This window comes from Tauraco erythrolophus, chromosome 1, assembly GCF_009769465.1.
Source record: "Tauraco erythrolophus isolate bTauEry1 chromosome 1, bTauEry1.pri, whole genome shotgun sequence".
Taxonomy (NCBI): Eukaryota; Metazoa; Chordata; class Aves; order Musophagiformes; family Musophagidae; genus Tauraco; species Tauraco erythrolophus.
Window position 1 is genome coordinate 132,823,852 of NC_141465.1, and position 22,602 is coordinate 132,846,453.

The window sequence follows — 22,602 nt, forward strand, 5'->3', positions numbered from 1 at the left end:
GCGATTGATTTCTAACAGTCTGCGAGCCACTTCCCAGACCTGATTTCACCTGCTGAAAGCAGCTTAGGATGGTCAGGAGTTTTCCCCAGTTTGCAAACGACCACGATGTTCATGCGTGGAATTCATATCAAATACAAAAACACAGAGTTAGGCATCCAATTACTACATCTATCTACATCTGCATAAAATATCCTGTTTGCTAATGGAATGAGAAATAAATGATTTTCAAACATAACTGTGAATTTTGCAAAGGCACCTTTAACTACCTATTTGAAAATACAGTCCTGATTTTTGAACACATGATTTTCTGAGAGGGAATTTAGGCTAGAGCTGAATATTGTGGTAGCTTCTATTTAAAACAGTTTGCTTGGTCTTTCAATTCTTCTCTCTTGAACGGTTTATATCCGTGTCAGTCCGTGCCAGAAGTTCCTCCAATCCATCTTGGGATAAAACATGAACGGTTTCTCCTTTGCCTGAGCTGCGGGTTGGTTGCTGTCACGTGGAAAGCTGACTAAAGCCCTTTAATTTATGAAATGCTATGCAGTCCTCAAAAGATTGCCTAAATATTTTACTGCATGTCACTTTTTGTTGGAAACCAGAACCCGTATTTGCTGTGCCGTGCATTAAGTAGAACCTCTTCAAATTACTTCTAGTTTTAAATGGGAGTTTGTGTGTGCAAACTTTTATCTGACAACTTCAAACATGTCTCAGGGCTCTTGCATTTTTTAGCTGTTTGTCTCCATCTTGGCTTAGTGTAATATTTATGTGCAGGATTTAGAGACGCTCTTAATTTTTTTTTTTTCCCAAAATTGTTCTTTGCAGGGCACTGGAAGCGGGTAATATTTAATTAACATCCCTTTAAAGAATGTGGAAAACTTTCATCTGCTCAGATGCTAAGAGAGTAGGATGTTTGCATGCTACAGTGATTGATAAATTATTGTGTACAAGAGGTAATGATAACATTTGAAGTCTTACAGAATTCATTTCCCTGGAAGTTTTTCAGCACAGTAGCCACAGAAAGTTTATTTCAGATAGACTGAGGAACTGAAGGCGAGAGAAAGGATCTTTAGAGCCTGAGTGATTTAGGCAGAAAGATAATCCCTGAACACACCTGTGCAGTAGAAACACAGCGTTTGGATTAGTTTTGTAGTTAAATCTGTCACTCCATCATTCCCTCAACTGCTGGAGTGGGTTCTGCTGGTCCAGCTCAAGTGTCACGGTGGCTTCAGCAGCAGCTGTATGAGCGCCAGTAGATTTTGATACAGAACAAAGCATGTTTGTTTGTTCATTTTGAGTCGGGTGTCTCCGGCAGAATCGTAATGGTGTGAAAAATGAGGGGAGGAAAGAGAAAATACTGAGCACTGAAACACAGCGCTCAATCCAAGTTCTCAAACTTTGCATTCCCATCTGCTGCCCTTTTCACAAACAGCTCCTCGCTCCGTCCCCTATCCCAGTAAAGTGGAATTCTGCTGGTGGTGTTATTCTGCCAGAAAACGGAGTGTAAGGGAAGTCTTAAGTACCCAGTCCTGCAGTTTTAATCCGTCCAGCCAGCCTTTGCACTTACTGAACCATAGTTTCTCCTGTATTACCAGTTTCCTTGTGTTTTCCACTTTGCGCTGTAAGAGTCCAAAGCCTTGCACTGGGTGACTGCAGGTCTATAAAAACACGAGCTCTGTAATTTCAGGAAAATTATTCTTGACCCTCGGAGTGCTCCATATAAAAGGTGGGAAGTGAGAAAAAGGGAAGAGATTATAAGGATCTGTCTGTGATTTCTGCCACTGCTGCGCATTTTGGAGGAAATGGCTCACCTGGAAATGGCAACAAGTACTTGTTGCAAAAGGCAAACTTCTGGCAGAAAAAAAGAGCATTAAATTCCAGCCTGCAAACGTTAAAGAGAGGTGGAAGAAGAGGGTAGAAAAAGACCTAAGAGCATTCAAGAAAGCTTTGTTTCAAATATATCTGAGTTTCAGATTGGCCTGGTGTACTTCCCGTGGCGTCAGAGTGCTGTAAATTGGAAGAGCCCAGGTTGGAAACAGGTCTGAGACACTGATTTCTGAGCCCAAACTGAGTTGCACTTACTGCCAGAATGGTTTATTCAGCGGGCTGGATGCGAGCCAAAGGAACTGACCGCCCTGAGAGCTGAAACCAGTGCCAGCCAGCCAAAGAATAACATTGCTTTGACTGAAATGGCAACTGTTTGTTTGTTCTTCCAGCAAAAGACGGGAAAAAAAAACAGCTTTTAGTGCTGGTGGTGACAGAGAAGGTTAAAAATCGAACAGAAAAAAATAAGATTATTGTGAAAGAGAATGAAAGGTTAGGGGCAAGTTTTTCTCCTTGGTTACACTTCTCTGGTCGCTTGGTCTTCACCGGTTTGGAATTAAAATCAAAACTTGCACTTCATTAGTTTTAACGTACAGGTTTTTCCCTTCTTTTGCAAAAATATGGTAAATTTCTTCTATATGATAAGTTTTCCTTAGTGGTAATGGTTCTAATGTACCAAAGCCAGTAGGCAGTGCAGGCACTGTCACAGCAGCAAGTGATAGTTGTGGAGGTTACAAGTCATAGTAATGTGTTACCAGGATACTTCACTGAGTAAATCAGCAATCGCATACAACTTAGGACTTGGTCTCAGTGACTTCAGCAGGAGTTTAAGGTGATCAAAATATGCAAGCTCAGGTATTTTCAGATCTTTTTTTAAGTAGCTTATGGAAAGGCTGACTTTCCCCCTGATGATTTTGTGGTCTGTCACATGGTGAGGTTGGGGTGGATCACTTCTCGCTCTCGGTCTATATCGTACAGCAGCTCCTTACATGCCGTATGGCAGAGCCGTTCGAGTGCTGAATCTGCCTTGGCTGGAGAACTTCTTGCTCAATGCTGCCATTTCACACATGCTGTTTCACTTAGTCTTCTGGCTTATTTATTCTGAGAGCTTTCGTACTATTTGGATGCTAATAGCCGGCCCGATCGCATGCGGGAGGCACTGGCGGAGAGCTGGCAGAGTCGCGCTGCAGGAATCGCTGCCTGCTGGGTTGTAGCTGGTCTAAGGTCAGGCTGGCACCATCCAACAACCTCAGCTGGAGCCAAGTTACTGTCTACCCCTTTTGTACCACACTCATCCTCGGGGAATGACCACCTTTCCTTTTTCAGGTTGCTATGCAACTGTCAAAACTGCTCTGTTTCCCGAGGTTTTAGTGTTTCTGGTAAGACAAACGGTTCCAGTTGGGCGATATTACTGGTGATATTAGTAGCATTTTTTTCTGCATGTGTTAGGGCAAAACCTGCATTTGATTTTGCAATCTCTAGAGGTGTTTGGTGGTTATTTTGGTATGCCAGCCCCTGGAATTTTCCAATTAGCCAATAACTTCAGTCCAACTAAAAGAAGAGTAAAGTTTCTAGTGCTCTTTATTGTGGACAACAGGTTTAAACATGGGACTCAGCTGCAGACTGAAGAGGAATAAAGCAAATCCAAAATATATTATTAAAATAAACTTTAAGTTTAAAAATAAAAATATTGAAGTATTAACATGTTCAATTACATTTTCAAACTTCAGAAATAGGGATTTTTAAGTAGTCATGTCAATCACATGTTTTTTGGGGCCCACCTCCTTTTGGAGAAGGTTTACCCAACTCTTTTGGGTTGCGTAGACAAAATAAGGACAACAGCAGGTGAGGGCAGGTCAATTAGTCTCATTTTTTGAATGAAGGATGCGAAGAGGAACATGGATGATGGTATTTTTTATTTCCATTTTCCAGACACTGCTGGAGAGGCGCAGCTGCTTATGCATAAATTATAAAACTTAGTGGTGGTTTCAGAAATGAGAGATGGAGTAGGGAATCAAGAAGGGAGAATAAGTCGTATCAGTACGAAGATCAGTATCTTCCCTCTGTATTTCAGGACTATCACCTGGGTTGCAGTCTAACTTGTTTGATCCTTCCAGCCTCTTCATACTGTCAAATTTCCTTCTGTCTCCAGTGGGACTTTAGGCCAACTACTATACGTGACACTCGGAGATTAAATCCAAGTCACAGATTGCCTGTCAGGAGGTGGTGTGGTTTGTCAGCTGCAGTCTTCCTCCCTGGGAAGCATGAACTTGCCCCTGCAATGCCACGAGCACCACTTCACACTCCATTAAGGGTTAAATCATGTGTCTGTGCAGTGATGAACTCCATCACGTTAGGAAGCATAGCTCAGCTCTACCCCAGGTGAGTGGAAGGACAAAGATTTGGCCCATTGAATTTGTACTGCTCCTTTTTAGCGTTGTGCCAGAAGGAGAGATTCCTCCTTGCCCAGATGTGCTCTGCTTTGGAATTGCCATCCTGGGCATTTGGAGGGGAGGCAAAATGGCAGGCTAAGTGCTAGCATTGCTAATGCCTCAAACAAATGTTTTTCCAATTAATTAAAATAAATTGGCATAACAAGAAACACAGTGTGCGTCCTCAAAAGTGCGAAGTTGTTTTCTCATGCAGCTTCCCGTTAAAGCAAGCGCTTTAATTATCTCTGTTTGTGCTCAAAAGCAAATTTGGTTTGTTTTTTTTTTTTTTTTTCTTAGAAATCAGCATTGCTCGATTCCCATTGCTACTTAAAAGGCAGCAATGTGAAAGACAGTTGTCCTTAACCATGGAATGTGTTTTCCCTTACACACACAGGCTGTTCCCTTCAGCCTCCCTTAGGAGTGACCTAAGCACGGCTCTAGGTAAAGAACTTTAATCTGTGTTTGTACAGAATCGCTCTCTTGGTTTGCATTATTTTATTATTTAAATATAATAAGCTTCAGTAGCTCATGAACAGCACACTGAAAGACAAAGTGTTGCGATAGTAGAAAAAGCAGCAGGTTTTCCTCATTTGATATAGAGCCTAAAAATAGAATGAAAAGACTCACTGCGCTTGTCAGTCATAAAATAGTCCCATCGTTATCAGTAGGAATGAGAAAAGTCATATTGTTATAGAAATAGTTACTGGCCAATTCCTTATACAAAAAAAAAAACAAAAAACAAAAAACAAGACATTATTACAAAAATATATTTCTTAGTATTGCTAGATTCCAGATTGAGATGAAAATTAATTTGCTAATTGCTTTTTTGTGTTGTAGAGTGTTTAGAATATTGCATGCTACCTCCTTCACCATAAGCAGCACTGTTTATATATTTTTTGAGTTGCACCAGGTTGTTCTAATAAACTAGTCATGTATTATCTTCTTGATGCTACCAGATGTTAGACTGGATCCGTCCTTGAATGGGAAACCTCCCAGGAACGCTTGCTGATCTTGCTGGAATTGTTGCTGGGACTTCCTGGACTATCAGTTTTTGTTACCAGTCAGCGCTGAGCCAATACTCCGGGACAGTATCCACTGTTCTCTTTGACAGACACATGAAACCAAAGTCTTGACCACTTCTTTGTGGTTTCTTAAAGATCTCTTGTCATCTTTGTAACACATGGGTATTGACTCCTCTCTCCTAGTTACTTTCTGATTTCAGTAATTCTATTCCACTCATCCAGATTTTCCCTCTCTTTGCAATTGAAGTAGTCTTTTTTTCTTTTTCCCCCCACCAATTTGTATTCAAAACTCTTGGTTTACTGTTCAGTGGAGTGAAACGTAGCGGGCTGGGTTACCCAGGAGATGAGAACAGAAAATCAGGTGGTCCGTTTTTATCTTAAGACCTACAATTCTATGCAGGTCTTAGGCAGCTGCGATGTGTTTCACTGCAGAGGCACTCGAGTGTTAGTGATGTGTCTCCAGTGTCTCTTTGCCTGCTGCAGAACACGATGAGCAGGAGCAATTAATTAAATTGTCACAAACCACTCTAAGATCATCATCTCTTAACCAAAAGCAAAGCAGTGTTATCTTAATGGTTGAAAAGCACCTGGCCACTGCCTTTCACATAGCCTCAAAAACCTCTCTCACTTTCTGCAGCGAGGCTGCCTTTAAAATCTTTGCAGATTTTCAGTAGAAGTTAGTGGCTGTACTGTATATGGAGAGAACAAGTGCCAGAATAGGAAAGTTTCTGTTGTATAAAATACAATCTTTCTAATGCTCTTGATTATGCATCCCAGCTGTCCTTGTTTTGCAAGTCCAATGATGTGAGTTTTTGTAAAAATGTTTGTTTATTGTTTTTTTTTTCCCTCTCCCTGCCTCGTACACACACCAGGAATTCTTTTTGTATCATAGCTCAGCTTTTATTTCCAGCAAAATAAAAGAAAACAAACCCCAGCTAATTGGCTCTTTGTTCTCAGTTTTTTGACAAGTGACAAACACTGAGATCAGATTGCAGTGCGTATCCTGCAGCGGTCATATGGAGCCTGAGTTAGTGAATCACAAATTTTCCACAATAATAAGCTCCCACTTACACACTGCCTGTGCTTGGGGGGTTTGTGTCCATAGGTGCTATGCCCCAAATGCTTCCTTTCACAGTTGGAAGGGATAACCTATAGCCTACCAACCTTAGATGGAAAATAGCATTCAGCATTTAGACTTAGCTCCTATTTTGTAAACTTTGTTTTGCTTTATTTCACGGCTTTTGAGGCATGAAAGGTCTGAATCTTGTTGCTCGGAAATGGTGAGGATTTGCGTAGTACTCGTCAGGCTGAACTCTTCCCAAGACACCTGCCCATGAGATCTGAGTTGTCTGAGATTTGTGATGAGGCTACATCAAAATCTGTCCAGTGCTTTCTGTTCTGGAGGGTCTGATCTACTCAAGTTTACGTCAAAAACAAATTTCCTATTGCCTTCATCAAGAACAGACAAGGCCCAAAGTTTGAGTGATCAGAGAGGGAAGAAGTTTCCCCCAGTGAGTTAAGACAGTTACGGCTGTAATTTTGTCTCTGTACAGCCATACCTTGTAAAAGTCAGTGGACATTTTGCTGCTGGGGAGAACATTGCATTTGATAGACCGTGTAATTGAGAAGTTACTCATTACATTCTGTTTTCATTCTCCTTTGTGTAGGACAATATGTCTCAGCCATGTTGTTAAAGCACTGGAAACTCTGATGGAACCAGCGATGAAATTCCATAAGGGTTTAGTTGAAATCCTGCCCTACCATGTTATCTACTTTATTATTTATTTTTCTTTACCATAAATAATCTTCATCAGAAACATCATATTTGTACTGAGATGGCACGATTTTCTCCTTTTAATTTACAAATGCCCTGCTTTCTGCCAGTAGGCAGCTTATATAACCATGTGAATGAACAAGAGTTGAGCATGTGGATTTAATTTAGAGATCCTTCGCCCTCCATCCCCAGAACTGGAGCCAGCACCAGCCATTCCTTAAAAAACCTTGACAATTATTTCCAATAATCGTTTGTCTGCCCCTGCAACTCTCTCCTCCTTGATCCCTACTGTGTCTGTGTAAGCAAAGAGGAACCTCTGATGACGGGATGGTGCTTCCCGAGCACAGCCCAGCACATTCACGTACATTATCTGTTTAAGTGAGTACCAGGAAACAGAGAGGAGACTGAGACTTTGCTCGTCAGTTTTGAGCAAACATCATGCTGCAATTATAGACTGCAGCTCATCTCAGGGGAGTTTTCTCCACCTCCACATTTGCTGCTTGAAGCCACATACTTAGGTGTCCGATAACCCAGGACAAGACTCAGAGGCCAGCCAGGGCCTTAGTTGGGTACTTTTTCCTTCAACAGAGGACTGATGGAGCATGTGTGGGATTCCCCCCCCACCTCTTTATCTACTGTATCCGCTCTAGACTATGCAGGGACTTAATTTGCTGAAGAGATAGCGAGCGTGGCGTGCTGCTATGTAGTTGGCATGTGGTAAGCAAAGAATTTTCCTGGATTGCTAAATCTTAACAACTCATTTCCAATGTTCTATTTAGTAAGATTTAGTGTCGAGGCAAAAGTCTTGTGTTCAAAGAGCTGCCACCAGTTACGATCTGAGTTAAGGAGGCAGAAGGTTTCTGGCCAGTTTGTTGTGACTGTAAAGGAATGGAAATCTCAGGAAGTGACATCGTTTTTTTTTCATGATAGCGATTCCAGTACCAGAGAAATGCTGTCCTCATGGTGCCTGTACTTCTCTGGCTCAGTGCTCAGGAAAGTGCATCTTAAGACCTCCTTGGGCAGCAAGAGCAACAATTAGTGCTTATGGACTTAATCATTGTGCGTTCATTGAGCATCAAGAGGAATATGGTTATTGCACTGACGAGAGCCATCAGGCTGGCCAGGTGTGTCTCTGTTAGCAGAGCTCTTCTTATCTTTGCAGACCACCTTCTAGATGTCCGTGTCCTGTGCTTTAACACTTGTAGGTCAAATTATGACAAATGACATTCTCTCTGAACTAGAGAGGCATGGGTTTGATGGATGGACCACTTGGTGGATAAGGAATTGGCTCAATGGCCTCACTCAGAGAGTAGTGGTCAACGGCTCGATGTCCAAGTGGAGACCGGTCACGAGTGGTGTCCCTCAGGGGTCCGTGTTGGGCCCAGCCCTCTTCAACATCTTTGTCAGTGACATGGACAGTGGCATGGAGAAACTGGTTGAGAAATTGATAACTGCTGGCCTGGATAGGCACACCCTCCTTTGGGTTAAAAACTGGCTGGATGGCCGGGCCCAAAGAGTGGTGGTAAATGGGGCTAAATCCGGCTGGAGGCCGGTCACCAGTGGGGTTCCCCAGGGCTCAGTGCTGGGTCCAGTTCTGTTTAACATCTTTATCAATGACCTGGATGAGGGAATTGAATGTACCCTCAGTAAGTTTGCGGACGACACCAAGCTGGGAGGCTGTGTCGATCTGCTCGAGGGTAGGGAGGCCCTTCAGAGGGATTTGAACAGACTGGATCGTTGGGCCGAGGCCAATGGCATGAGCTTTAATAAGGCCAAGTGCAGAGTCCTTCACTTGGGGTGTAAAAACCCCAAGCATCGCTATAGGCTCGGGGAGGAGTGGCTGGAGAGCTGCCTGGCGGAGAAGGACCTGGGGGTCTTGGTTGACTACCGGCTTGATATGAGCCAGCAGTGTGCCCAGGTGGCCAAAAAGGCCAATGGGATACTGGTGTGTATCAAGAATAGTGTGACCAGCAGGAACAGGGAAGTGATCCTGCCCCTGTACTCGGCACTGGTGAGGCCGCACCTGGAATATTGTGTCCAGTTTTGGGCCCCTCTCTTTAAGAGAGATATTGAGCTCCTGGAGCGAGTCCAAAGAAGGGCGACCAAACTGGTCAAGGGGCTGGAAAATAAAACTTATGGGGAGAGACTGAGGGAGTTGGGGCTGTTTAGCCTGGGGAAGAGGAGGCTGAGGGGAGACCTGATTACGGCCTATAAATACTTGAGAAAAGATGGTGGGGAGGTAGGGGAAGGGCTCTTTACATTAGTTATGGGTGATAGAACAAGAGGAAATGGGCATAAGCTTAGTCAGGGGAGATTCAGGTTGGATGTTAGGAAGTATTTCTTCTCTGAAAGGGTTGTCAGCCACTGGAATAGGCTGCCCAGGGAGGTGGTTGAGTCCCCATCCCTGGATGTGTTTAAGAATAGGGTGGATGATCTACTTGAGGATATGGTTTAATGGGGATTAGGGATGGTTGGACTCGATGATCTCTAAGGTCTTTTCCAACCTAGAAATCTATGAATCTATGAATGGAGTGCACCCTCAGCAAGTTCGCTGATGACACCAAGCTGTGTGGTGCCGTCGATACGCTGGAAGGGAGGGATGCCATCCAGAGGGACCTCGACAGGCTGGAGAGGTGGGCCCGTGTCAATCTCATGAAGTTCAACCAGGCCAAATGCAAGGTCCTACATCAGACTGGGTGGTGAATGGATTGAGAGCAGCCCTGAGGAGAAGGACTTGGGAGTACTGGTGGACGAGAAGCTCAATATGAGCCGGCAATGTGCTCTTGCGGCCCAGAAGGCCAACCGTGTCCTGGGCTGCATCAAGAGGAGCGTGGCCAGCAGGTCGAGAGAGGTGATTCTTCCTCTCTACTCTGCCCTCGTGAGACCTCACCTGGAGTACTGCATCCAGTTCTGGAGCCCCCAACATAAGAAGGACATGGACCAGTTGGAGAGGGTCCAGAGGAGGGCCACGAAGGTGATAAGAGGGCTGGAGCACCTTTCCTATGAGGACAGGCTGAAAGAGTTGGGGCTGTTCAGCCTGGAGAAGAGGAGGCTCCGGGGTGACCTTATAGCGGTCTTCCAGTACCTCAAAGGGGCCTACAAGAAAGATGGGGAGAGGCTGTTCAGGAGGGCCAGTTGCGATAGGACAAGGGGTAATGGTTTTAAAATAGAGGGAGGTAGATTCAGGTTGGATATTAGGAAAAAATTTTTTATTATGAGAGTTGTAGAACACTGGAACAGGTTGCCCAGAGAGGTGGTGGATGCTCCAACCCTGGAGACGTTCAAGGCCAGGTTGGATGAGGCCCTGAGCAACCTGATCTAGTTGGAGATATCCCTGTTCCTTGCAGGCGGGTTGGACTAGATGACCTTTGAAGGTCCCTTCCAGCCCTAACCATTCTATGATTCTATGATTCTATGAAATTAGGCTGGTAGGACGCGTTTGAGCTGGCATTGCTGCAGCCTTAGCAGCAAGTTCATACCAGTAGTCACTGGGAGATTTGATTATCAGGGATTTATCGATACTTACACCGTGGCCTTGCGTGAGTTGTCCTGTTGCTTTTAAAGGACACTAGAGGACCAGGTGAGATTTATTTACATGCATAAAAATACAGAAAGATTCCCGGGGGATTTATAAAAAGTGCCTAGCAAGCATGCAGCCTCACTCTTGTGATACTTAAAGAGAGGTACCTTGCTGGTACAGACACTTTTATACATTTTACCGAAGGAATACTTTTCAGAGGTACCGAAGTGATGTATGAGCCTAAGTCACCCTCATTTTTGGGAACACTTAGGCTCTAAAATGCACGGACCACTTCTGAAAATGAAACCTAACTCGGGCCTAAGGCTTTCTAGAAAATACATCTCCAATGCTTTCAAATGTATTGACCTCATCATTTCTCTCTTGCACTTTCACACACCTAAATATCTTTGTAAACTTGGCCCTCCACCCCTTTAAACCTGATAATTTACCACTGTGACAGTAACCAGCCTCAGCACTTCGTACACAAAACAAGAAAGCGACACTTAAAAACGAGCGAAGAAGAGCGAGGAGCTGCGTCCCTACAAGTGCACCTTGTGTCAGATCACAGCCATGGGGGAGCTGGTAATTTGGAGGGAGCTGTTTCTGTTGGTTCTATAACACTGTATGCCATTGAGAGGGAAGGTTCGCCCACAGGAGAGGCTTGCTTGAAGCTATCACAGTGATGAAGTGAAATTTAAAATTACATTAGATGTTTGCTTAGGAAACAGCAGATGAGGCCCTGCGGATTCTCAAATCCTCCTCGCTACGCTGTAAAATGAAACCATAACCATTTATTATTCTTCTACTGGCATCTAGGAAGCCGAGGCAGAAAGGGATGACCTTTTAATGATGCTTTCTGGCTTTTGAAGGGTTTGAATGTGTTGCTGTTTTTGGTTCCATCCAAGGTTCTGGTCGTACAACTGTATGAAACTGCCTTTTCTTCCCTTGGAAGTTTGAAGTGGTTTTGGTATTCCATCAGTGAGATCTTAAAGGTGTTTCAGCCCTCCTTCACAGACTCTGCATGAATATATCGAGTCATTTGGAGTAATATGGTGAGAGCTTAAATGGAAGTCACTCAGAGTGGCAAGGGGATTAGTCAATGAATTTGAAAACGGGACGTCCAATTGCTCCGAAACTCTTCGCTGATGTGCTGAGCAAGTGGGCCTTCCTTCTTTAGATGAAAATCACTGTTGACATAGCTTACATTGTAAAATATAAATTAGGGCTCTAAAGAATTTAAATGGTTTAAATACAGGCTTACAATTCCCCCAATGAGTGCAGTATAGTTTTTCCCATCGCCAGGCTAATTTTAATTAGACTTGGAAGTGGAGACTTCTCAGTAATAAAGGGTCCCGTGAAGAGCCTTTGTTTTCTCAGTGTTGTGACTAAAAATGGCACATTTTGCTCTAAGGTGATGTGTAGCCAGCCAGCATTTTCTGGGTTGTGAACTTTTGACACCACTGAGAATAATTCCTGCCAAACAAAAATCTATTGCTCTTCAGATTCCTTGCATGACTGTATTCATGCAAACGTTCCTCCTAGTCCAACATGAAGTAGTGTATTATAAACCACTATGACACCGTCATCCTCTGCTCTGAGTTTCAGATCATTAGCATAGGTCCAACAGTACGGAGGACCAATTTCCATCATAAAGAAAGTCCTCTCCCATTTAATCACTTACCACCAAATGAACCATTTAATGCCACTTTCAGACGCATTGTTTGAGGATTTCCCAAGGCTCCCCTTGATCCACTTACACTCCCTTATCTGCCTTTTGTCTCTTGTTAACCTTCTTGCTTTTTGCAAGGGGAGGGGAGGGGGGGGAAGGAAAAATAAAATCAATTGCGAGAGGCCTGCAGCTATTTAATTAAACTTTTTTCCCCCTTCAAAAGTTGCTTGAGATTTCTTGGGGCTTCTTCTTAGCGGCGTCTAATCACTGTAATTTACCAGATTCTGTAATTACCTGCCTCACATGGAAATGGCTTGATTGCTGCTTCTTTGTCCAATCTAGTTCAACTTTAGACGACAGCTGAATTTATTCTAGATGAATGGCTTGTGCAGTGGGAGCCATGTCGCGGTGATCTGGATTTATATGCAGCCTGAAAAGCTTCTAAAACAAGAGCAAAACATAGTTCGAAGTTCACAGAAGAGTAGCGGTTCAAGGCTTCTGTATTTGTGTACTGAGGACCAGCTCCTCTAACCTTTGCTTTGAGTAGAGCGTATGTGGTCTTCATTTGAGAGTATACGAGGAAGTAAATTCTATTCAACGAGAATAAAAAGCTGTGGAATATGTCCCAGAAGGTGCATGGAAACCGCCGACACTTTGACTAGTGATTCCATGTGCTCTGACAAAGTCAGGGCTATGCTGACAGTGGTGTTTAAGCCAGGAAGTTGAGCATTTGACTCCAACTGTATTTAACTTCCTTCTAGCTGTGCCTAACTAGTGTTGTCTGTATTCAGAGAGCCACAGCTGCCATCAGTATGTTCGTGCAGCACTCTCCAGTGGTTCCAGTCTGGTTATGTCTGTATGTGGAACTGAAAAAGGAAGGAAGAAATTTCATAAGGAAGAAATTTTTTATAAGGAAGAAATTTTTCACTCTGAGGGTGGTGAGGCACTGGCACAGGTTGCCCAGAGAAGTTGTGTCTGCCCCATCTCTGGAAGTGTTCAAGGCCAGGTTGGATGAGGCTTTGGGCAACCTGGTGTAGTGGAAGGTGTCCCTGCCCATGGCAGGGGGGTTGGAACTAGATGATCTTTGAAGTCCCTTCCAACCCAAACCAGTCTAGGATTCTATGATTCTATGAAACCTTTCTGGGCACTGAGGAACCACCTGCATCCATGCAAGTAGGTCTACTAGCCTAGAAAACGGGGAGAGCACAGGCCGTTAGGCATCGTTCCTGGAGTATGGTATCTCTTGGACCATGTGTGGCCGAAACTACAGCAGAACATGCTGGAGATATTGTCCACCCCACTAACAGGAGCTGTGTGCCAGTGGATGTGCAGAACCAGACATCATATTGGTTAAAGCTGGACTGGGTGATGGGTTTCTGACTTGTGCTTCTTTCATTGGCATCGAAAGAAGAGGCAATGCTTTTGTGAATACACAAGTGAGCGAGAAAGGTGTTTTCCCCACCGGATGTTATTTGCATATAAGGCAGGAACGGTACAGCAGAGAATAGGCATTCACGACAGAAAAGATGAAATGGAACAACTGGTCCCTTCAGCAATCCCGTTGCGGGATTGCTTCCTGCAGCCCGTTTTTATAGACTTTGTACTCTTTTGTTTTCAATGTTCAAAGCCATGAAGTTTCCTTTAAACACAACGTGGAATTAGATAACGTTAAAAACACATCCGAAGGCGCAGAAAAATGACAGTCCGTGCTTATAAACTAATACATAAAATAATATTTGTTTAAACACTGTGCTCCCCAGGACTGCCTCGTTTCCTGGGGGTCTCAAGGGGAGAGCAATCATACAGTATAATCTTGTTAATTTAATATACGTCAGTGCAATGCAAACAATAAATACAGAACATTTAGACTAGAAATTGCAGTAACTATGTTAAGCAATCACAATTTCAGTTCATTATGCACTGACAAGCTTCTTAAGATAAAGATATACTATTTTCTTGAACTCAAACAATGTGTCACATTTTCAGTAATAATAATATTTAGCAGTCACATAACATGATTCATCTTCCAAGTACTTTGAAAATAATAATGTTTTAATCCCAAAGACGTGCGGAGGTAAATATTATTAACCTATTGCACAGATGGAAAGATTTATATGGGTTAAATAGCTTGTCCTGGACTACAGGGATAGTCCCAGTCAGTGGTGACATGAAGACATGCTGCCCTGGTTTATGTTTAGACCTTTTTTGACTGATAAATTGCTGAAGTCATTCAGCTTCTTCCATGATTTGTCACCAAACTGTAGACATTTCTGAAGCTGTCCCTATACCTCACTGTTGTAGGTTGGTTTTTCTCAGCAGAGTCAGCCTGTGTATCTCCCTTTTTATGCAAACCTAAGTCTCCCTGGAAGGCCAATTATTTCTTGACTTTGCATTAAAGTAGCTGTTTAGATAAAAGGAGAGATAATTCCCCTGATTAGTATCTTTGGATTTATTTTTCTTATAACTTTGTAAGAAAATCTAGCCAGAACTCTCTCTCTCTCTCTCCCCCCTGCATGTCTTGCGATACAAATTCAGGATTAACGTTTCTCTTCATCCTTCCTTTATCAATGTTTATTCAAGCAAGGGAAACAAAGAGGCATGATTGTAAGCTGTAGGACACCTACTGAACCTTGGACCTACTCCTGCAGACTTGCAGAAATGATTATGTGGAAGATTATTCTCTATTTGGAGCGCTCCCTGAGTAAATTTTGCTTTCTTAATAGCCACACATCCAGTTTTCAGACACTGCCTAGAATAAGAACGTAGTAAAAGTAGCTGCCTCTTGGTATTCCCAAGAATCCTTTTGACAAAAGGATTAGTCCAAATACTATAATGGATTTACATGGTAAGAAGGTGGATTGCTCAAGGGCCAAAGTTTCCTAAAATTCAAGCAGACCTCATGCAAGTCTTGCAGATTTGAAATCAGTGTGGAAAAAGGAAGGCTACATTTCAGACCAGCTAGAACACATTTTAGGATTGGTTATCTGTATTTACTATGTGGAGTAAGCAGTGAATGAGGAGTATGAAAATGACATTTCAGGTCAAGAAGTGCTATTAAAAATGCCTCATAAGTGCGCTTTATATATATTTTTTTTTCTGTTTTGTACTTGAACCCAAGTTCTGTCCTATCAAGGTTTTTTCAAACAAAAAAGCCTGATTTTCAGAGTGATCAGCACCCCTGTTTCTCAGAAATTTCAACAGGAGCTGACTTGTCCTGTGTTTCACTATAGGAGACCCAGCCTGTGGGAGGCTCGGTCATGTCATCCATCTTAGGTTGTACGTGAGTTTGTGATGTTGTGCCACTGAACTTTAATAAATATAATAAATATTTTTTTCACTCAAGAGCAAACTGGACAGGCACTCATGAAAAACGTTTTGATGGCACTCTTCTTGTTCTAGTTATTCTAGAAGCATTGAGAGAGTTACTTACATCAAAAATACGAAATAAGGATGGTGATTTAGTTTGATGGCCAGAGAGCATTGAAAGTCTGCTCAAGATGCACTAGACAGCGAGGCTTTTTCACTCTTTTCATCCTTACATTGGCACTGAGAGCTGCTGGGGACAATTACAGAAATATTACCACTAGCCTGTAGACCTGGACATTTATAGATGGGTTAAAAGGCAGCGGAATTAGAGGTCTATGAAATACTGAATGTAGGAGAGGTTGTTAGCAGGTAACAGGATGGAGGAACATTGTGTCTGGCATATGATAGAACGATGGTATATAAGGTAAAGTTGATGAAATACAGCTGAGGAATAAGACTGTGATTTACAGCAATATCTATACTATTATTTGAAGTGTTGCCTTCAAAATAAATTATTTATCTTCCAAAAGTGTGGGAATCTGGCAATGCAGATGTCAGAGCTGATGGTTGCCTGCGGTTACACATGCCCAGCTCTCGTGAACTCTTCAGTCCCTGTGACCAAATGCAGCATCTGGGTTCTCCAGTCTATGCTGCTTTGCTTTATTCACGTCCTTCTTTTTCCTTTTCTGTTTTCTTCTAGCCTTCTTTTGTTTGGGCACCTCAGCCCACACAGGATTCCCTTTTGCCTGCTCAGAGCTTTGTGGCTGATACTGTTTATCTCCGACTCTTCATTAACTCCTTCCACTGGCTTTCCGTTACTTGCTTTTCAAGCCCCAAAGCATCGCTCAGACCCTTGTCCTTTACCTTGTTGCCTGTAAGCCTTCCAGTCTGCCAGTAATGCCAGCTACAATGCCACCTTCCTCTGCACGCATGCCTGTCCTTGTGATGGCTTCAGGTTTGTGATGCCCGAGTTTTTCACGTTTGCTAACCCATCTCCCTCACATCCTTGCTGAAAAAAACCTTTCAGCCATCTGTCCACGAGAAGCTAGTTTATGGGTTGGAAGTCATTTATGTAGTCAAAAAACACAAGTCAAAGTGATTCATTTTATAATGATGTGCATTTTAAAAAGCATCTAATAGAACTGGGGTCCCTCCACCATCTGTAGAAGGAGCCCAGAGAACTGGCTGAGGCCAGAGGGCTGACCTCTAAATGGCTAACACTGACGTGATCATTTGACTGTATTAGTGTCACCGTGGCTGTTCCTTGGCTTTTCTATTACTAATCCTAACTTTTACTTAAAATTTAACTAGAAGTTCTGTAGGACCTCAGCTTTGATTTTTTGGTGACTTGCAGTAGCCCTGGAGGACGTCCAGCCTGCGTACCTTCTCAGTGCTTTGCAAGCAGGGGGAAACTGGAGCTCACTAAAGAGCATCTCATTGACTCAGTGTTTGCAGCCTAAGGAACCGCGATTAACTGTAGCCACTGTGTACTTGAGATACCAAGTGAGTATAGCCCAGTGTCACCAGTATGGCTGAGCCTCTTGTTTGCTACATGGGTAAGTCTGTGGTCCCTGTCAAAGCAGTGGTATATAGAATCATAAAATCACAGAATGGTTTGGTTTGGAAGGGACCTCAAAGATCATCTAGTTCCAACCCCCCTGCCATGGGCAGGGACACCCTCCACTACACCAGGTTGCCCAAAGCCTCATCCAACCTGGCCTTGAACACTTCCAGGGATGGGGCAGCCACAACTTCTCTGGGCAACCTGTTCCAGTGCCTCACCACCCTCAGAGTGAAAAATTTCTTTCTTAGATCTAATCTAAATCTTCCCTCTTTCAGTTTAAATCCATTGCCTCTTGTCCTATCACTACACGCCCTTGTAAAAAGTCCCTCTCCAGCTTTCCTGTAGCCCCTTTAGGTACTGGAAGGCTGCTATAAGATCACCCTGGAGCCTTCTCTTCTCCAGGCTGAACAGCCCCAATTCTCTCAGCCTGTCTCCATAGCAGAGGTGTTCCAGCCCTCGGATCATCTTTGTGGCCTCCTCTGGACCCACTCCTGCAGCTCCATGTCCTTCTTGTGTTGGGGACCCCAGAGCTGAATGCAGCACTTCAGGGGGGTCTCATGAGAGCAGAGCAGAGGGGCAGAATCCCTTCCCTTGACCTGCTGCCCACACTGCTTTGGATGCAGCCCAGGATACCGTTGGCTTCCTGGGCTGCCAGTGCACATTGCCGGCTCATGGTGAGCTTCTCATCCACCAGCATTATGGGCACTTCAAGGGAATATGTTTATCATCCTACTAGCTGGCGGAGAGGGGACGGTGCTGGCAATAGGACTGCTACTGGTGTGGGCTTTGCGACACATACTGGGAAGGTCTGATTCCCTCCAGCCATAATGGGCTTTATGAATACACAGTGTGGATCTGACTCGCATCGGAATCATACCAGCGCGAGTCTGCTGAAGTTAACAGGTTTATTCTAGTCTAACGTCAAGTGTTCCACAGATCTGATCCTCTCTCATGCAGAATTCATTATGCCGTCAAGTTCTCCTCTGGTCAGACCCAGTAATAACTATGCAAGTTGCTATAAAATATGATGCAGGGTGTGAAATAGCTCCACAGTGAAAATTGCTACGGGAACATACAATTAGTCTGCGCATTGACACTGAACAGCCAAAGGATGTTGAAACGAAATCCAGAGTCTGCAGGAATGGAGACATTTAACGTCTCTGAGAAGTACCTTGCAGCAGCACTTGTCAAATTCCCCTTCAGCTGTAGTTTTCTCCGTGTGTGCATGCTGTACGAGTTTTTTTGAGAAACACTGTTGCTCAAGGGCCTACCTTTTAAACTGTGTTTCAGTGGGTGCTAAAAACAGTTCTGTCGTTGTCGTTAGAGACTTGGATTACTGGTTCGAAAGTCGATTAAAATATTTAACGCCGTAGAGGTAATTTTCTGCGTTCTGAAATGGCTGATATCCTTCGCAGTCCTCATTGTTGAAACTTTGCAAACCTTGATACATTCTCAAACACTTTGTCTGAGTTTAGATGGAAATCTAAATTTTCTTCTCAGTTATTCCTGTGCAAACAGGTACCTCCCACAGAGACAGGAGTAGGATTTCAAGATTCTGCGAGCAGCTTCAGTGCTATGAAGTAGGTGCCTCAGGGCCACCACCAGCTGGTGGAAGAAAAGGTGAAGGAGAAGATCAAGAGGGAAGGGATGGCATATCAAGGCTTCTGCAGACTCCATTCTGTCTTGGGCTGCCTCAGTAGAATAATTAACCAAATTCCAATTATATACACTTAGGTAGGCACAGTAAAATCAATAAATTGTCTTTATATCAATTGGCTTCAGACATTTTACTGGTGATAATATCCGAGGTTCAAACAAGCCAGAATAGCTCTCGCTGTGCGGGTTATATCAACTGGTTTGTAAAGTTGAACTTGTAAACTGGGCGTGCTTGATGTGAAAGTGTAAACACAGTCTTACTTTCTACATGAACACTGTTGCAACTATTACAAAATAGTGATTTAAAGCAAATGTATGAAAATATTTCCAATTTCAGAAGAATGCAAACATACGGAATAGTATATAATGCACTACATTTCCGTTTTCTTAACTTCATGTTGTATACTAAGTATGTATTGTATACTTTTGTTTTCTAAACTGAACGCATCTGACTGGTGAAAAAGGAAATACTTCCGCTTGTGCTAATGACACAAAGTCATGGCACATCCATGCGCTCAGTTTGTAAAAGTTCCTGCATTTTCTCAGACGAGGAATCTTCACAGAAAGGACTGGTAATTGCACTTGTCACCCTTTCACTTGGCTACAGCTGCAAAGATATAATACAGCAGCAGGCTCGTGTTTAAAATGGCATTGACTCAACTGTAGCTCCCAAAGGTCACCATCATTAAAATCTAGGGCATGAGTTTTACACATGTCACTAAGATCATGCAGATGAAGAAAATAATCTACAGTGAAAGAGATTTCAGGAGCCTGTAATTCTCCAAGCTTTCTAAACACTGATTATATAATGCCTAAGCTAGTGGAGGCTGCAGAAAACAGAAATATATGAAAAAGAAAACAAAAAATATGTATGAGGTCAGTCAAGGCAAATAGCACTTGTGTTAGAAGGTCAAGGCTGCCCCTGGTCTTCAGTGCCTGGACTTCCTCATGTTTTCCTTCATCTCGTAGGACAATATTGAGCATTATTATTTGTATGATAATGATTTACTCATAACAGGGGACCAGCAGATGTGGTTGTCGAGCCTCTCTCCATCCTATTTGGAAAGTGATGCAGTCAGACAAAGTCTGCAGGGACTAGAAAAAGGGAAATATCACAGCCATGTTTAAAAAGGGTAAAAAGGAGGACTCTTGGAACTATTGACCAGTCAGATAGTTCTGTGCCCAGTAAGATCGTGGAACAGAAACTGCTGGAAGCTATGTCAAGGCATATGGGTGACAGGGAGGTGATTAGAGGCAGCCAACATGGCTTCACAAAGGGAAAACGGTGCATGACTAATCTGGTGGCCTTCTACGATGGAGTGACTGCGTCGATGGGTAAGGGGAGAACAACTCAAGGCCAGGTTGGATGAGGCTTTGGGCAACCTGGTGTAGTGGAGGGTGTCCCTGCCCATGGCTGGAACTAGATGATCTTTGAGGTCCCTTCCAACCCAAACCATTCAGTGATTCTATGATTCTATAACTAGTGTCATCTGTCTTGGCTTCTGTAAGGCCTTTGACATGGGCCCACACAACATCCTTGTCACTAAACTGGAGAGATATGGGTCTGATGGTGGCTTGACCTCAGCTGACTGTCAGGTGCCCTCCAGGCCGATCCATCACTCCCCCTCTTCTACAGGAAAAGGGGAGAAAACACAATTAAAAGCTCATGGGTCTAGATGAGGGCAGGGCTATCACTCAGCAGTTACCATCATAGGAAAAACAGACTCAACTTGGGAAAATTAATTTAATTTATTCCTAATTTAACAGAATGGGATAGAGAGAAATAAGAACAAATCTAAAACCACATTTGAAGATTCGTGATAACAGTGAAAAAAAAGTGCTCAAATGTGTGTTTATCCAGGCGACGAGATGAGCTCCACACCAACCTGAGGTTAGTGTATGCACAAGCCTAACTAGATGTAGGATTCAGCACATCTCAGAGTTGCAGTTGTTTGTTTCCTTGGCATATATCGACTCCTGTGCTATGTATTGACAATCAGATCTCTCTCTTGTAATTTTATGTATGTTCTGTGCAACATCCAGATAAGCTTTAGTAGTGTTTTCTCCTCTTTGCCCCTCCAAATCCTTCAGTCTTCTTCCAGCACCTCTGACACTGCCTGTTTCGTGTCTGCTTACAATATGAGGACCCCTGGAATCAGTTGCTTTAAATCCATGTTGGACTGTTCATTGTAGTGTCCTTGTTTTTCATGGGATTTTTGATTGCATGTGCCCCTGCGTAATAACTGAATGAGAAGTTGTAAAGTTTCCAAACTTTAATGGATTCATAGTATATCAATAGCTATGACACGACGACGTATGCAAAGTATGTAGTGTGACATGACAAAGACTATAAAGCCAGGAATTAAGAAGTATTTTGTCACTGCTTACGAAATGGCAAGGGTGGCACGGAATGATCTGTGAATATGTAGAGAGAGAATATGAAGAGGAGAAGGATGGAAAGCAAAAAAGAGAGTTGTAGTGGCTGTAGCAGCCCATAAATGATGAAGCAGATAATTTGGCTAATAGTCAGGAAATTTTCTTTAAGATCCATCTCTCAGCTTGACCTCACAACAACCAGCTCAGACAAAAGTCCCAGACTGGTGGATAAGATACAATCTTGTATGAGTAGAGGGAAAGTTAAGAAGAACCTGGCAGAAATTTTGCCACTGATTAAATTATGATCAGATTTGGACGTTACCATGGGAATTGTCTCTTAATTACTGAGTTCTCACAGGCATAGTACGAATGAAAAACAAACAAAAAATCAGCAGAAATGTTTGATCTTTTCTACCATGACTGTAAGTGATGTGGTTTGATGTGGAAATGATTGGGAGATATTCTATGACCCGTAGCATATGAATTTCATTTAGATGATCCTCATGGTCCTGGCAGCAAAACTGGAGAGCCTATAAGGGGAAAAGGAGGTGACAGATCAGAAGAGTGTGCCTCAGAATGTAATCATTTCTGATTTAGTGAACTAGATTCTGATCTAACTGATACCTTGGCTTCAGTGTAATTTAGTTTGGATTTGCATTGGTGTAAACAGGATCATATCTGATCCAGATCTGGATCACCGAACCTTATCTGGCGGCGAGAAATATATCTGGCATTTCCTGTAATGTGTGGTATATTATGTCACTGGAGTATTTGCTAAATCACATAATTTGGAATGTAGTCAGCCTGTTTTGGAAGGGCAGTTAATAGGGAAAGAGGATTTTTTTAATGTCGCCTTTGATGCCTTTCTTTCAAGGGTAACTTCCAACCTCCATCAGATTGTGGTTTCACTCTAATTTAAATCATTAGATTCAGGGGAGGACAAGGTAATCCATCCTGAAGAAAAAAAAAAAAATAATCAATGCAAGAAGGTGTAATTAGTCGTACTTTCCTCTGGTAAGTCAATGGTGTAGAAAGAACTGAAAACCCACCGCCGACTACATTTGTTCTTCCTAATGTGTTGTGACTCCCTCGCAGCTCTTATAATGAAGTTGTTTAGATCTCCTCTAGGAATGATGTGTCTTTTTTTCTGGTTAAACACGCTGACGGGCTCTGATATGCCGTGAATACTTTTATCTATCAAGAAGGATCCAGACATGCAGACTCATGTGGGCAGCAGGAGTTTTCATTTTCTTATTTGTTGAAAACCTAAATAAGCCTTTGATGAAGTGCTTATTCACACTTCATGTTTTTACTGAGTTTATTACGTGCATTTATAGGTGTAAATCCTTGGGAATACTCTATCTAAATCTGAACTTGCTTCCAGCCCCTGGGAGGCCGGGTACAAAGATTTGTGTGCTGTATACGTTGTCGATTGCTCCTTTGCATTCACTCTGATTTGGCA

At 43.0% G+C, this 22,602-nt stretch overlaps 1 protein-coding gene across 1 annotated transcript in view; it reads left to right on the top strand.

Annotated features, from left to right (window-relative positions):
• Positions 1-22,602, top strand: part of TENM4 (teneurin transmembrane protein 4) — a 380,735-nt gene that overhangs the window by 109,725 nt on the left and 248,408 nt on the right.